This window comes from Rhinopithecus roxellana, chromosome 12 (genome assembly GCF_007565055.1).
Source record: "Rhinopithecus roxellana isolate Shanxi Qingling chromosome 12, ASM756505v1, whole genome shotgun sequence".
Taxonomy (NCBI): Eukaryota; Metazoa; Chordata; class Mammalia; order Primates; family Cercopithecidae; genus Rhinopithecus; species Rhinopithecus roxellana.
Window position 1 is genome coordinate 121,875,441 of NC_044560.1, and position 13,209 is coordinate 121,888,649.

At 40.4% G+C, this 13,209-nt stretch overlaps 1 protein-coding gene and 1 pseudogene across 1 annotated transcript in view; both read right to left on the minus strand.

Annotated features, from left to right (window-relative positions):
- Window positions 1–13,209, minus strand: part of ZSWIM5 (zinc finger SWIM-type containing 5) — a 191,331-nt gene that overhangs the window by 45,948 nt on the left and 132,174 nt on the right. The gene's annotated exons all lie outside the window — the stretch shown is intronic.
- Window positions 2,204–2,742, minus strand: LOC104678260 (annotated as a pseudogene).

Consider the following 13,209-nt stretch of genomic DNA (forward strand, 5'->3'; position numbering starts at 1 on the left):
TAGATAAACGAGGTGTGGAGTTCACAAACTGGCTTCTTCAGCTGTCTCTCACTAACTCCCAGGCAGCATCTTTTCTAAAAATCCTTTCTCTACTTTAAAAATCAAATTAAATTAAAATGCCCTTATATGTTCACTGGTTAGAACATTTTAGTCTTTTCACAGAAAGAGATGAGTATGAAACCACTTATCTTTAGTAACAGTAAAGTAGGCCTAGTCAATGTAAATAATACTTTAACATAGTCTGAATTTTTTCCTAAGGACTAATAACAGAAATGGTGACAAGTGAAGATAAGATAGAAAGGATGTCTTTCATAAATAATTATGAAACAAACCATTGTGTGGGTTCAGCCTCCACGTAAGCATTGAAGCTTATATAATGAGATCTGTTCTGAGGGTGTTTTTAAGTCTAAGGATCCAATTTTTCTCTCATTCTTATTTTTTTTTGAGATGCAGTCTCACTCTGCTGCCCAGGCTGGAGTGCAGTGGTGTGATCTCAGTTCACTGCAACCTCCGCCTCCAGGGTTCAAGCCATTCTCCTGCCTCAGCCTCCCAAATGGCTGGGATTACAGGTGGTGCACACTACCATGCCTGGCTAATTTTTGTATTTTTAGTAGAGAAGTGATTTCACCATGTTGGCCAGGCTGGTCTTGAACTCCTGATCTTAGGTGATCTGTCTCTTCCAGCCTCCCAAAGTGCTGAGATTACAGGTGTGAGCCACGGTGCCTGGCCAATAAATAGTAATTTAAAAATTTTAATGTACGGTGAGCCAAAATCATGCCATTGCACTCCAGCCTGGGCAAAGAGAGCGAAGTTCCATCTCAAAAAAAAAAAAAAAAAAAAAGGATTCCATTTTGTTGATCTTTTCCTACTAAAAAAAAATTTCTCTACCTCAAGGACATGAAGGTGTTCTCTTATCTTAGGTTTTACTCTTCTACTTTTCACATTTATATCTGCAATCCATCTGCAACTGATTTTTCTAAGTGTTATCAGGTAGAAATCAAGCTTCAACTAGAAACTTGATTTGCAGTTGATCCAGCATTGCTTATTGAAAAGATTATTATTTTCCCTTTCTTGGTATTTAGTGGAATCCTCTCACTGTTTTGTTGCTGTTGTCTTTTTTTTTTTTTCTGAGACAGGATCTTTGTCTCCCAGGATGGAGTGCAGTGGTGCCATTGTAGCTCGCTGCAGCCTCAAACTCCTGGGCTCAAGCAATCCTCTGGCCTTGGCCTCGGCCACCTGAGCAGCTGAGACTACAGGCGCACACCACCATGCCCAGCTAATTTTTTTTTTTTAGAGATGGGGTCTTACTTTGTTGCCCAGGTTGGTCTTGAACTCCTGGCTCAAGCGATCCTTCTGCTTTGACCTCCCAGAGTACTGGAATTACTGGCATAAACCATTCCACCCAGTTGGAATCTTTTCATTTTAGAAATTCACGTTTTTGGGCCGGGCACGGTGGCTCACGCCTGTAATCCCAGCACTTTGGGAGGCTGAGGTGGATGGATCACGAGGTCAGGAGATCGAGACCATCCTAGCTAACATGGTGAAACCCCATCTCTACTAAAAATACAAAAAATTAGCCGGGTGTGGTGGTGGGCACCTGTAGTCCCAGCTACTGGAGAGGCTGAGGCAGGAAAATGGTGTGAATCAAGCGGAGCTTGCAGTGAGCCAAGATCGCGCCACTGCACTCCAACCTGGGCGACAGAGTGAGATTCCGTCTCAAAAAAAAAAAAAAAAAAAAGAAAAGAAATTCACATTATTCTAGAAAATTTTCTTCAATTATTTCATTTGTGAATTCCTTACCTCTGTTTTCTATTTTTGAAACCCCTATTAACCCCTATTAGTTAAACACTGGAATTTGAGGACTCATTGTTTTAATTTTTGATACATTTTTCCTCCTATTTTTCATCTCTCTTTTTGCTCTACTCCATAGGAATTTTTTTTAAGGGGGTTGCAAAAAATAATCACTTTATTTGATATTATAGTTGTAGATATGGAGTATATTTTCTTTAAGAAATGAAAAACTAAGAAGAAAATGTCACTCAACATCATTGGCATAGCAATAGGTCATCAGGAAAAAAAATACTGTGATAAACTTGTCTCTTTAATACCGAGAATAAACTCTAGGCCAAGCTTCAATACGCTTCCTGTTTTTTCACTAGATATTTCTTTTACTGCTGCTCTTCATTCTTTTCCACATTTCATATTAGAGGACTGGTACAGCCTTTAAAACTTCATTGACAGGAGCAAATCCAGTATCTACTGATTTCTTCTCAAATGCACCATAACCCATCAGATAGCCTGGCAGTTTCATTCTCATGAATACTCGAGTAGCCATGAAAAACCTCAATAGGACACACACGAATCCAATGAATATAAGAAATCTATTGAGTTTTGGGATATTTGGTGCATTTGATGGGTCCAGGATTATGAAACCTAAACCTCCCATTGTAAACAGGAAGCTGGATACAAGCCCTTCCATAATATATTGTCCATTTACTCTGTAGGCCAAGAAAGCTACTGGCCTCTGATGCCTATGTTCATCAGTCATAGAGCCAACACTTGGAGGTTCAACAATAACATCAAAAATTATTCCTCTGGTGATGAGGAAGACGCTACCACCAGAGCACACACAGTCATGGCCGATTGCATGGGCAGCCAGGGTGGCTTCTTCAGCTTCAGGTTGGGACATTAGAGCACAAAGAACGGGACACAATACAAAGTCTCCATGTTGGTGGCAGCAAGGGCTGTTCTCCACAGGAATTTAATTCACAGGCTGCAGTTTCTTTTTATTTCTGATACTACTGATTTTTCAAAGTTTTATTCTTTCTGCGCAGTTTGTATTTCCCCCAAATTGTCTTTCCATGTTTGTTAGTTCTACTATCTTCCACAGTATTCCACACTGTGGACCATTCACTTTTTGAAACTCAATGCTACCCTGACTTTGATAATAACTTGCTAGTTTTTTCCCATTACTTTGTTAATTCCTACATTGGCTCCTCTTTTATCAGCTGTTTATTCAAGGATGTTTTCAATCAACAAACACTTATAGAACATTTATTGTTTTATAGGTATTGTGCTTGGTGAGGGACACTCAGAAATTAGCAAAACATGGTTCCTGACCTGACTTCTCAAGTTATCTTACTTTTCTCCTGGTATTCAATTTTTCTCTTTTTTTAATTTTAATTTTTGTGAGTACATAGTAGGTATATGTATTTATGGGGTACATGAGACGTTTTGATATAGACATGCAATGCATAATCACAACATGGAAAATGGGGTATCCATTACCTCAAATATTTATTCTTTGTGTTACAAACAATCCAATTATACTCTTTCAGTGATTTAAAAATGTACAATTAAATTATTTATTGATTATAATCATCCTGTTGTGCTATCAAATACTAGGTCTTTTTCATTCTAACTATTTTTTGTACCAATTAACCATCCCCACCTCCCCGACATCCTCCCACTACCCTTCCCAGTCTCTCGTAACCATCCTTCTACTCTCTCTATCTCCATGAGCTCAATTCTTTTGATTTTTAGATCTCACAAATAAGTGAGAACATGTGATGATGTTTGTCTTTCTGTGCCTGGCTTATTTCACCTAGCATAATAACCTCCAGTTCCATCTATGTTGTTGCAAATGACAGAATCTCATTTTTTTTTTTTTTTTTTTTTTGAGATAGGGTCTCACTGTGTCACCCAGGCTGGAGTGCAGTGGCATGATCATGGCTCACTGTAGCCTTAACCTCTTAGGCTCAAGCAATTCTCCTGCCTCAGCCTCCCTAATAGTTGAGACTACAGGTGTATGCCACCAACACCTGGCTACTTTTTTGTAATTTTTGTAGAGATAGAGTTTTGCCATGTTGCCCAGGCTGGCCTTGAACTCCTGAGCTCAAACAATCTGCCTGCTTCAACCTCCCAAAGTGCTGGGACTACAGGTGTGAGCCACTGCACCCAGCTGATCTCATTCTTCTTTATTGCTGAATAGTACTCTATTGTGTATAAGTACCACATTTTCTTTATCCATTCATCTGCTGATGGACACTTAGGATGGCTCCAAATCTTGGCTATTGTGAACAGTGCTGCAACAAGCACGCAAGTGCAGGCCTCTCTCTGATATACTAATTTCCCTTCTTTGTGGTATATACCCAGCAGTGGGACTGCTGAATCATATGGTAGCTCTGCTTAGCTTTTTGAGGAATTTTTTTTTTTTTTTTTTTTTTTTTTTTGATACGGAGTCTCGCTGTGTCGCCCGGGCTGGAGTCAGTGGCCGGATCTCAGCTCACTGCAAGCTCCGCCTCCCGGGTTTACGCCATTCTCCTGCCTCAGCCTCCCGAGTAGCTGGGACTACAGGCGCCCGCCACCTCGCCCGGCTAGATTTTTGTATTTTTTTAGTAGAGACGGGGTTTCATCGTGTTAGCCAGGATGGTCTCGATCTCCTGACCTCGTGATCCACCCGTCTCGGCCTCCCAAAGTGCTGGGATTACAGGCTTGAGCCACCGCGCCCGACCGGAATTTTCAAACTGTTCTCCGTAGTGGTTGTACTAATTTACTTTGCCACCAACAGTGTACGAGGGTTCCCTTTTCTCCACATCCTCACTGGCACTTGTTATTGCCTGTCTTTTGGATACAAGCCATTTTTACTGAGGTGAGATGATATGCCATTGCGGTTTAGATTTGTATTTCTCTGATGACAAATGATACTGAGTACCTTTTCATATACTCATTTGCCAATTGTATGTCTTCTTTTGAGAAATGTCTGTTCAGATCTATTGCCCATTTTAAAATGAGATTATTAGATTTTTTTCCTATTGAATTAAGTTCCGTATATATTCCGGTGATTAATCCCTTGTCAGATGGGTAGTTTGCTAATATTTTCTCCTATTCCGTGGGTTGTCTCTTCACGTTGTTGATTATATCCTTTCTGTACAGAAGCTTTTTAACTTGATGTGATCCCATTTATCCATTTTTGCTTTGGTTGCCTGTGCTTGTGGGTTATTATTCAAGAAATCTTTGCCCAGTCCAGTGTCCTAGAGAGTTTCCCCAATGTTTTCTTAAAGTAGTTTCAGTTTCAGGTCTTAGATGTAAGTCTTTAATCCATTTTTATCTGATTTTTGTATATGGCTAGAGATGGGGGTCAAGTTTCATTTCTTCTGCATATGGATATCCAGTTTCCCAGCATCCATTTATTGAAAAAACTGTCTTTTCCTCAGTGTATATTCTTGGCATCTTTGTAACAAATGAGTTCAATGTAGGTGTGTGGATTTGTTTCTGGGTTTTCTAATCTGTTCCATTGGTCTATGTGTCTATTTTATGACAGTACCATGCTATTTTAGTTACTATAGCTCTGTAGTAAAATGTTAAGTCAAGTAATATGATAACTCCAGTTTTGTTCTTTTTGCTTAGGATAGCTTTCGTTATTCCAGGTCTTTTGTGGTTTCTTATAACAAAAAACAATTTTAGAATTGTTTTTTCTATTTCTGTTAATAATGTCATTGGTATTTTGATAGGGATTACATTGAATCTGTAGATTAAGTAGTATAAGGATTTTAACAATATTGATTTTTCCAATCCATGAACATGGAATATCTTTCCATTTTTTGGTGTCTTCTTCAATTTCTTTCATCAGTGTTTTATAGTTTTCATTATAGAGAACTTTCACTTCTTTGGTTAACTCCTAGGCATTTATCTGTGGCTAATGTAAATGGGATTACTTTTCAAATTTATTTTTTAGATGGTTCACTGTTCGCATATACAATTGCTACTGATTTTTTTTTTTTTTTTTTTTTTTTTTTAGGTGGAGTCTCACTGTTGTCGCCCTGGCTGGAGTTGCAGTGGCACGATCTCAGCTCACTGCAACCTCTGCCTCCTGGGTTCAAGCAATTCCCCTGCTTCAGCCTCCTGAGTAGCTGAGATTACAGGTGTCCACCATCACGCCTGGGTAATTTTTGTATTTTTAGTAGAGGTAGAGTTTCACCATGTTGGCCAGGCTTGTCTCAAACTCCTGACCTTACGTGATCCACCTGCCTTGGCCTCCCAAAGTGATGGGATTACAGATGTGAGCCACCGTGCCCGGCCTGCTGATTTCTGTATGTTGATTTTGTATCCTGCAATTTTACTGAATTTATTCATCAATTCTAATAGTTTTTTGGTGGAGTCTTTGGGTTTTTCCAAATATAAGATCATATCATCTGCAAACGAGGATAATTTGACTTCTTCCTTTCCAATTTAAATGCCCCTTATTTCCCTCTCTTGTTTGCTTGCACTAGCTAGGACCTCCAGCATTATGTTGAATAACAGTGGTAACATGGGGCATCCTTGTCACGTTCCAGATCTTAGAGAAAAGGTTTTCAGTTTTTCCCCATTCAGTATATTAGCTGTGGGTCTGCCATATATGTCTTTTACTACGTTGAGGTATATTCCTTCTATATCCATTTTAAAAGGGTTTTTATCATGAAGAGATGTTGGATTTTATCAAGTGCTTTTTCAGCATCAATTGAAATGATCATACGGTTTTTATCCTTTATTCTGCTGTTATGATGTATCATACTGATTGATTTCTATATATTGAACCATCCTTGCATCCCAGGGATAAATCCCACTTGGTCACGATGAATGATCTTTTTAATGTATTTTGAATTCAGTTTGCTAGTATTTTGTTGAGGATTTTTTGCATCAATATTCATCAGAGACATTGGCATGTAGTTTTATTTTTTTGATATGTCTTTGTCTGGTTTTGGTATCAGGGTAATACTTGCCTTATATAATGAGTTTGGAAGTATTTCTTCCTCCTCCATTTTCAGAATAGTTTGAGGAAGATTGGTATTAATCCTTCTTTAAATGTTTGGTAGAATTCAGCTGGGTCTCAGGCTTTTCATTACTGGGTGACTTTTTATTATGGCTTTGATCTTGTTACTTTATTTGGTCTGTTCAAGTTTTGGATTTTTTCATGGTTCAATCTTGATAGGTTATATGCATCTTGAAATTTGTCCATTGCTTTTAGATTTTCTGATTTATTGGCATATAGTTGTTCACAGTAACCACTACTGATCCTTTGAATTTCTGTGTTATCAGCTGTAATGTCTCCTTTTTCATCTCTGATTTTATTTATTTGGGTCATCTCTCTTTTTTCTTAGTCTGGCTAAAGGTTTGTCAATTTTGTCTAACTTTTCAAAAAAACAATCTTTTGTTTTATTGATTTTTTTGTATTATTTTCTTCATTTCAATTTATTTCTGCTCTGATCTTTATTATTTCTTTTTTCTTTTTCTTTTTTTTTTTTTTTTGAGACGGAGTCTCGCTCTGTCACCCAGGCTGGAGTGCAGTGGCCAGATCTCAGCTCACTGCAAGCTCCGCCTCCCGGGTTCACGCCATTCTCCTGCCTCAGCCTCCCAGGTAGCTGGGACTACAGGCGCCGCCACCTTGCCCGGCTAGTTTTTTGTAGTTTTTTTAGTAGAGACGGGGTTTCACCGTGTTAGCCAGGATGGTCTCGATCTCCTGACCGTGATCCGCCCATCTCGGCCTCCCAAAGTGCTGGGATTACAGGCTTGAGCCACCGCGCCCGGCCTATTATTTCTTTTTTCTATTAATATTAATTTTGGGTTTGGTTTGCTCTTGCTTTTCTACTTCTTTAAGATACATCATTAGATTGTTTATTTGAAGTTTTTCTTCTTTTTGATCAAGGTACTTATAGCTATACATTTCCCTCTTAGTACTGCTTTTGCTGTATCCCATAGATTTTAGCATATTGTGTTTCCATTATCATTGGTTTTAAGAAATTTTTCAATTTCCTCTTAATTTCTTTATTGACCCACTGGTCATTCAGAAGCATATTGTTTAATTTCCATGTATTTGTATAGTTTCCAAAATTCCTCTTGTTATTAATTTCTAGTGTATTCCATTGTGGTCAGAGAAGATGCTTATTTCAGTTTTTCTTTTTTTTTCTTTTTACTGTTTTAAGACTTGTTTTGTAACCTAACATGTGGTTTATCTCTGAGAATAATCCATGTGCTGAGGAAAAGAATGTGTATTCTGCAGTTGCTGGCTGAAATGTTCTGTAAATATCTATTAGTTGCATTTGGTCTATAGTGCAGATTAAATTCAATGTTTCTTTGTTGATTTTCTGTCTGGAAGATGTGTCCAATGCTAATAGTGGGATGTTGAAGTCTCCAGCTATTACTATACTGAAGTTTATCTCTCTATTTAGCTGTAATAGTGTTGGGTGCTCCAGTGTTGGGTGTATATATATTTATAATTACTAAATCCTCTTACTGAACTAACCCCTTTATCATTATATTGTGACCTTCTTACAGTTTTTGTCTTGAAATCTATTTTGTCTGACAAAAGTATAGCTACTCCTGCTCCTTTTTGTTTTCATTGACATGAAATATCTTTTTCAATCCCTTTTCAGTCTATGTTTGTCTTTATAAATGAAGTGTGTTTCTTGTAGGTAACAGATCACTGGGTCTAATTTTTTTTTAATCCATCCAGCCACTTTATGTCTTTTTACTGGAGAGCTTAGTCTATTTATATTCAGTGTTGTTATTGATAAGGACTTAGTCCCGCCATTTTGTTATTTGTTTTCTGGTTGTTTTGTGGTCTTCTCTTCCTTCTTTCCTTCCTGTTTTCCTTCAGTGAAGGTGATTTTCTCTGGTGATATGATTTAGTTTCTTACTTTTAACTTTCTGTGTATCTGTTGTATTGTTTTTGGCCTGAAGTTACCACCAGGCTTGCAAATACTATCTTATAACCCATTATTTTAAACTTGATAAAAACTTATACCATTTGAATAAGCAAACAAGCCAAAAGAAACCTAATAAAAACTCTACAACTTACCTTTGTCCCCCTGCTTTTTAACTTTTTGTTTCTACTTGTATCTTATTATGCTGTCTTGAAAGTTGTAGTTATTATTTGTGATTGGTTCATAGTTTAGTCTTTCTACTTAAGAGTAGTTTACACATCACAGTTAAAGCATTATAATATTCTGTGTTCTTCTGTCTACTTACTATCACCAGTGAGTTCTGTACCTTCATACGATTTTTTCTTGTTCACTAACATCCTTTTTGTACTGATAGAAGTACTCCCTTTTAGCATTTCTTGTAGGCCAGTTCTGGTGTTGATGAAATCCCTCAGTTTTTGTTTGTCTGGGAAAGTCTTTATTTCTCCTTCATGTTTGAAGGGTATTTTTGCCAAACATACTATTTTAGGATAAAAGTTTTTTTTCCTTCACTTTAAACATGTCATGCCACTCTCTCCTGGCCCGTAAAGTTTCCACTGAAAGATCTGCTGCCAGACTCCATTGTATGTTACTTTTTAATTTTCTCTTGCTGCTTTTAGGATCCTTTATCCTTGACCTTTGGGAGCTTGATTATTAAATGTCTTGAATTAGTCTTCTTTGGGTTAAATATGCTTGGTATTCTATAACCTACTTGTACTTGGATACTGATATATCTTCCTCTAGGTCTGGGAAGTTCTCTGATATAATCCCTTTGAATAAATTCTCTACCCCCAATCTCTTGCTCTATGTCCTCTTTAAGGCCAATAACTCTTAGATTTGCCCCTTGAAGCTATATTCTGGATCTTGCAGGTATGTATCACTCATTTTATTCTTTTTTGTTTTATTTCCTCAGACTGTGAATTTTCAAATAGCCTGTCTTCAAGCTCACTAATTCCTTCTTCTGCTTGATGAATTCTGCTATTAAAAGACTCTGATGCATTCTTCTGTATGCTAATTGCATTTTTCAGCTCCAGAATTTCTGCTTCTTTTGGATTATTTCAATCTCTTTGTTAAATTTATCTGATAGAAGTCTAAATTCCTTCTTTGTGTTATCTTCAATTTCTTTGAGTTTCCTCAAAACAGCTATTTTGAATTCTTTCTGAAAGGTCACATATCTCTGTTTCTCTAGGATTGGTTTCTGGTACCTTTAGTTCATTTGATGAAGTCATGTTTTCCTGGATGATGTTGATGCTTATAGATGTTTGTCAGTGTCCAGGCATTGAAGAGTTAGGTATTTGTTGTAGTCTTCTCAGCCTGGGCTTGTTTGTACCTGTCCTTCTTGGGAAGGCTTTCCAGATATGTGAAAGGACTTGGGTATTGTGATCTAAGCTGTATCTGCTTTAGTGGTCACCCCAACCCCAGTAATGCTGTGGTTCTTGTAGACCCATAGAGGACCATCTTGGTGGTCTAGAACAAAATCCAGAAGAATTCTCTGGGAAACCAGGCAGAGACTCTTGTTCTCTTCCCTTAGTTTCTTCCAAACAAATGGGATCTTTCTCTGTTCTGAGCTACCTGGAGCTGGTAGTGGTGTGACATAAGTACCCTTGTGGCCACCACCACTAGGACTGTGCTTGGTCAAATCTGAAGCCAGCACCAAATGAGGTCTCACCCAAGGTTTGCTGTAACCACTCCCTGGCTATCATCTGTGTTCACTCAAGGCCCTGAGGCTCCACAATCAGCAGGTGGCAAAGCCAGCCCGGCCTGTGTCCTTCTCTTCAGGATAGTGGGTTCCTCCAGACTCTGGGTGTGTCCAGAGGTGCCATCCTGGAGGCAGGGACTAGAGTAAAAAAACCTTAGATGTTCACCGGCTGTTCCATTGTACTGTGGCTGAACTGGCACTCAAACCACAAGACATAGTCCTTCCTGTCAGGCCTCTGAGCCCAAGCTAAGCCATCGTATCCCCTGTGACCTGCATGTATGTAAGTCCAGATGGCCCGAAGCAAGTGAAGAATCACAAAAGAAGTGAAAATGGCCAGTTCCTGCCTTAACTGATGACATTCCACCACAAAAGAAGTGAAAATGGCTGGTCCCTGCCTTAACTGACGACATTACCTTGTGAAATTCCTTCTCTTGGCTCATCCTGGCTCAAAAGCTCCCCAAGTGAGCACCTGGTGACCCCCACTCCTCCCAGCCAGAGAACAACCCCCTTTAATTGTAATTTTCCACTACCTACCCAAATCTTATCAAATGGCCCCACCCCTATCTCCCTTCGCTGACTCTCTTTTCAGACTCAGCCTGCCTGCACCCAGGTGAAATAAACAGCCTTGTTGCTCACACAAAGCCTGTTTGGTGGTCTCTTCACACGGACACAGGTGACAATTGGTGCTGAAGATCCGGGACAAGAAGACTCCTTCAGGAGACCAGTCCCCTGTCCTTGCCCTCACTCCATGAGGAGACCACCTACAACCTTGGGTCCTCAGACCAACCAGCCCAAGAAACATCTCACCAATTTCTTTTTCTTTTTTGGGGGGGGGGGGTGGCGGGGATGGAGTTTCGCTCTTTTTGCCCAGGCTGGAGTGCAATGGCACGACCTCAGCTCACTGCAAGCTCCACCTCCCAGGTTCAAGCGATTCTCCTGTCTCAGCCTCCCAAGTAGCTGGAATTACAGGCACCTGCCACCACGCCAGGCTAATATTTTTGTATTTGTAGTAGAGACGGGGTTTCACCATGTTGGCCAGGATGGTCTCGATCTCTTGCTCATGATCTGCCTGCCTTGGCCTTCCAAAGTGCTGGGATTACAGGCGTGAGCCACCGCACCTAGCCAACATCTCACCAATTTCAAATCAGGTAAGCAGTCTTTTCACTTTCTTCTCCAGCCTCTCTTGCTACCCTTCAATCTCCCTTTCTTGCTACCCTTCAATCTCCCCATCCTTCCAATTCCAGTTCTCTCTAGTAGAGACAAAGGAGACACATTTTATCTGTGGACCCAAAACTCCGGCGCCACTCACAGACTCAGAAAGACAGCCTTCCCTTGGTGTCTGACCAACGCAGGGATGCCTGCCTTGGTCATTCACCCACATTCCCTTGGTGGCAAGTCAACTGCAGGGACACCTGCTTTGGTTGGTCACCCACATTGCAGCCCTGGGCTGCTCACCCACGCCCTTCTCCGTGTTTCTACCTTTCTCTTTAAACTTACCTCCTTAACTATGGGCAAACTTCCACCCTCCATTCCCCCTTCTTCTCCCTTAGCCTGTGTTCTTAAAAACCTAAAACCTCTTCAACTCACACCTGACCTAAAACCTAAACACCTTATTTTCTTCTGCAACACCTCCTGGCACCAATACAAACTTGATAATGACTTTAAATGGCCAGAAAACGGCACTTTTGATTTCTCCATCCTACAAGACCTAGATAATTTTTGTCGAAAAATGGGCAAACGGTCTAAGGTGCCTTACATCCGGGCATTTTTCATATTTCGTCCCCTCCCTAGTCTCTGTTCTCAATGCGATTCCTCCCAAATCCTCCTTTCCCTCCTGTCTGTCCCCTCAGTCCCAACCCCAAGCGTCACTGAGTCTTTCCAATCTTCCTTTTCTACAGACCCATCTGATCTCTCCCCTCCTCCCCAGGCTGTTCGTCGCCAGGCCGAGCCAGGTCCCAATTTTTCCTCAGCCTCCGCTCCTCCACTCTATAATCCTTCTATCACCTCCCCTCCTCACACCCGGTCCAGTTTACAGTTTGGTTCTGTGACTAGCTCTTTCCTACCTGCCCAATAATTTCCTCTTACAGAGGTGGCTGGAGCTGAAGGCACAGTCAGGGTACATGTGCCTTTTTCTCTATCAGACCTCTCTCAGATCAGTCAGCGTTTAGGCTCTTTCTCATCAGACCCCACTAAATATATACAGGGAATTCAGATATCTAACTCTGTCCTACAGTTTAACCTGGAGTGACTTAAACTTTATCCTAACTTCTAACCTCTCCCTAGATGAACGGGCAAGAGTTTTTTCTCTAGCCCAATCTCACACTGACAACCGCCGGCTCCATGAGCCAGAGCTCCAGGAAGGCATTAGAGCAGTTCCCCGAGAGGATCCCCAATGGAACTATCAGGCAGATTCCCCAGGTATAGTTAGGCGAGATTACATGATTTCCTGCCTAGCTAAAGGGCTTAAAAAGGCAGCTTACAAAGCTGTTGATTATGACAAGCTTAAAGAAACTACCCAAAGAAAAGAAGAAAACCCAGGCCAGTTCACGGCCCGCTTAGCAGCAACCCTTAGATGCTTTACCACCCTAGACCCAGAGGGGCCAGAGGCCGCCTTATTCTTAATATGCATTTTATCACCCAATCTGCTCCTGACATTAGGAAAAAACCCCAGAAGTTAGATGCCGGCCCTCAAACCCTACAACAGGACTTAATTAACCTCGCCTTCAAGGTGTACAGTTATAACAGAGAAGAGGCAGCCAAACAACAACGCATCTATGAATCACAGCTACTTGC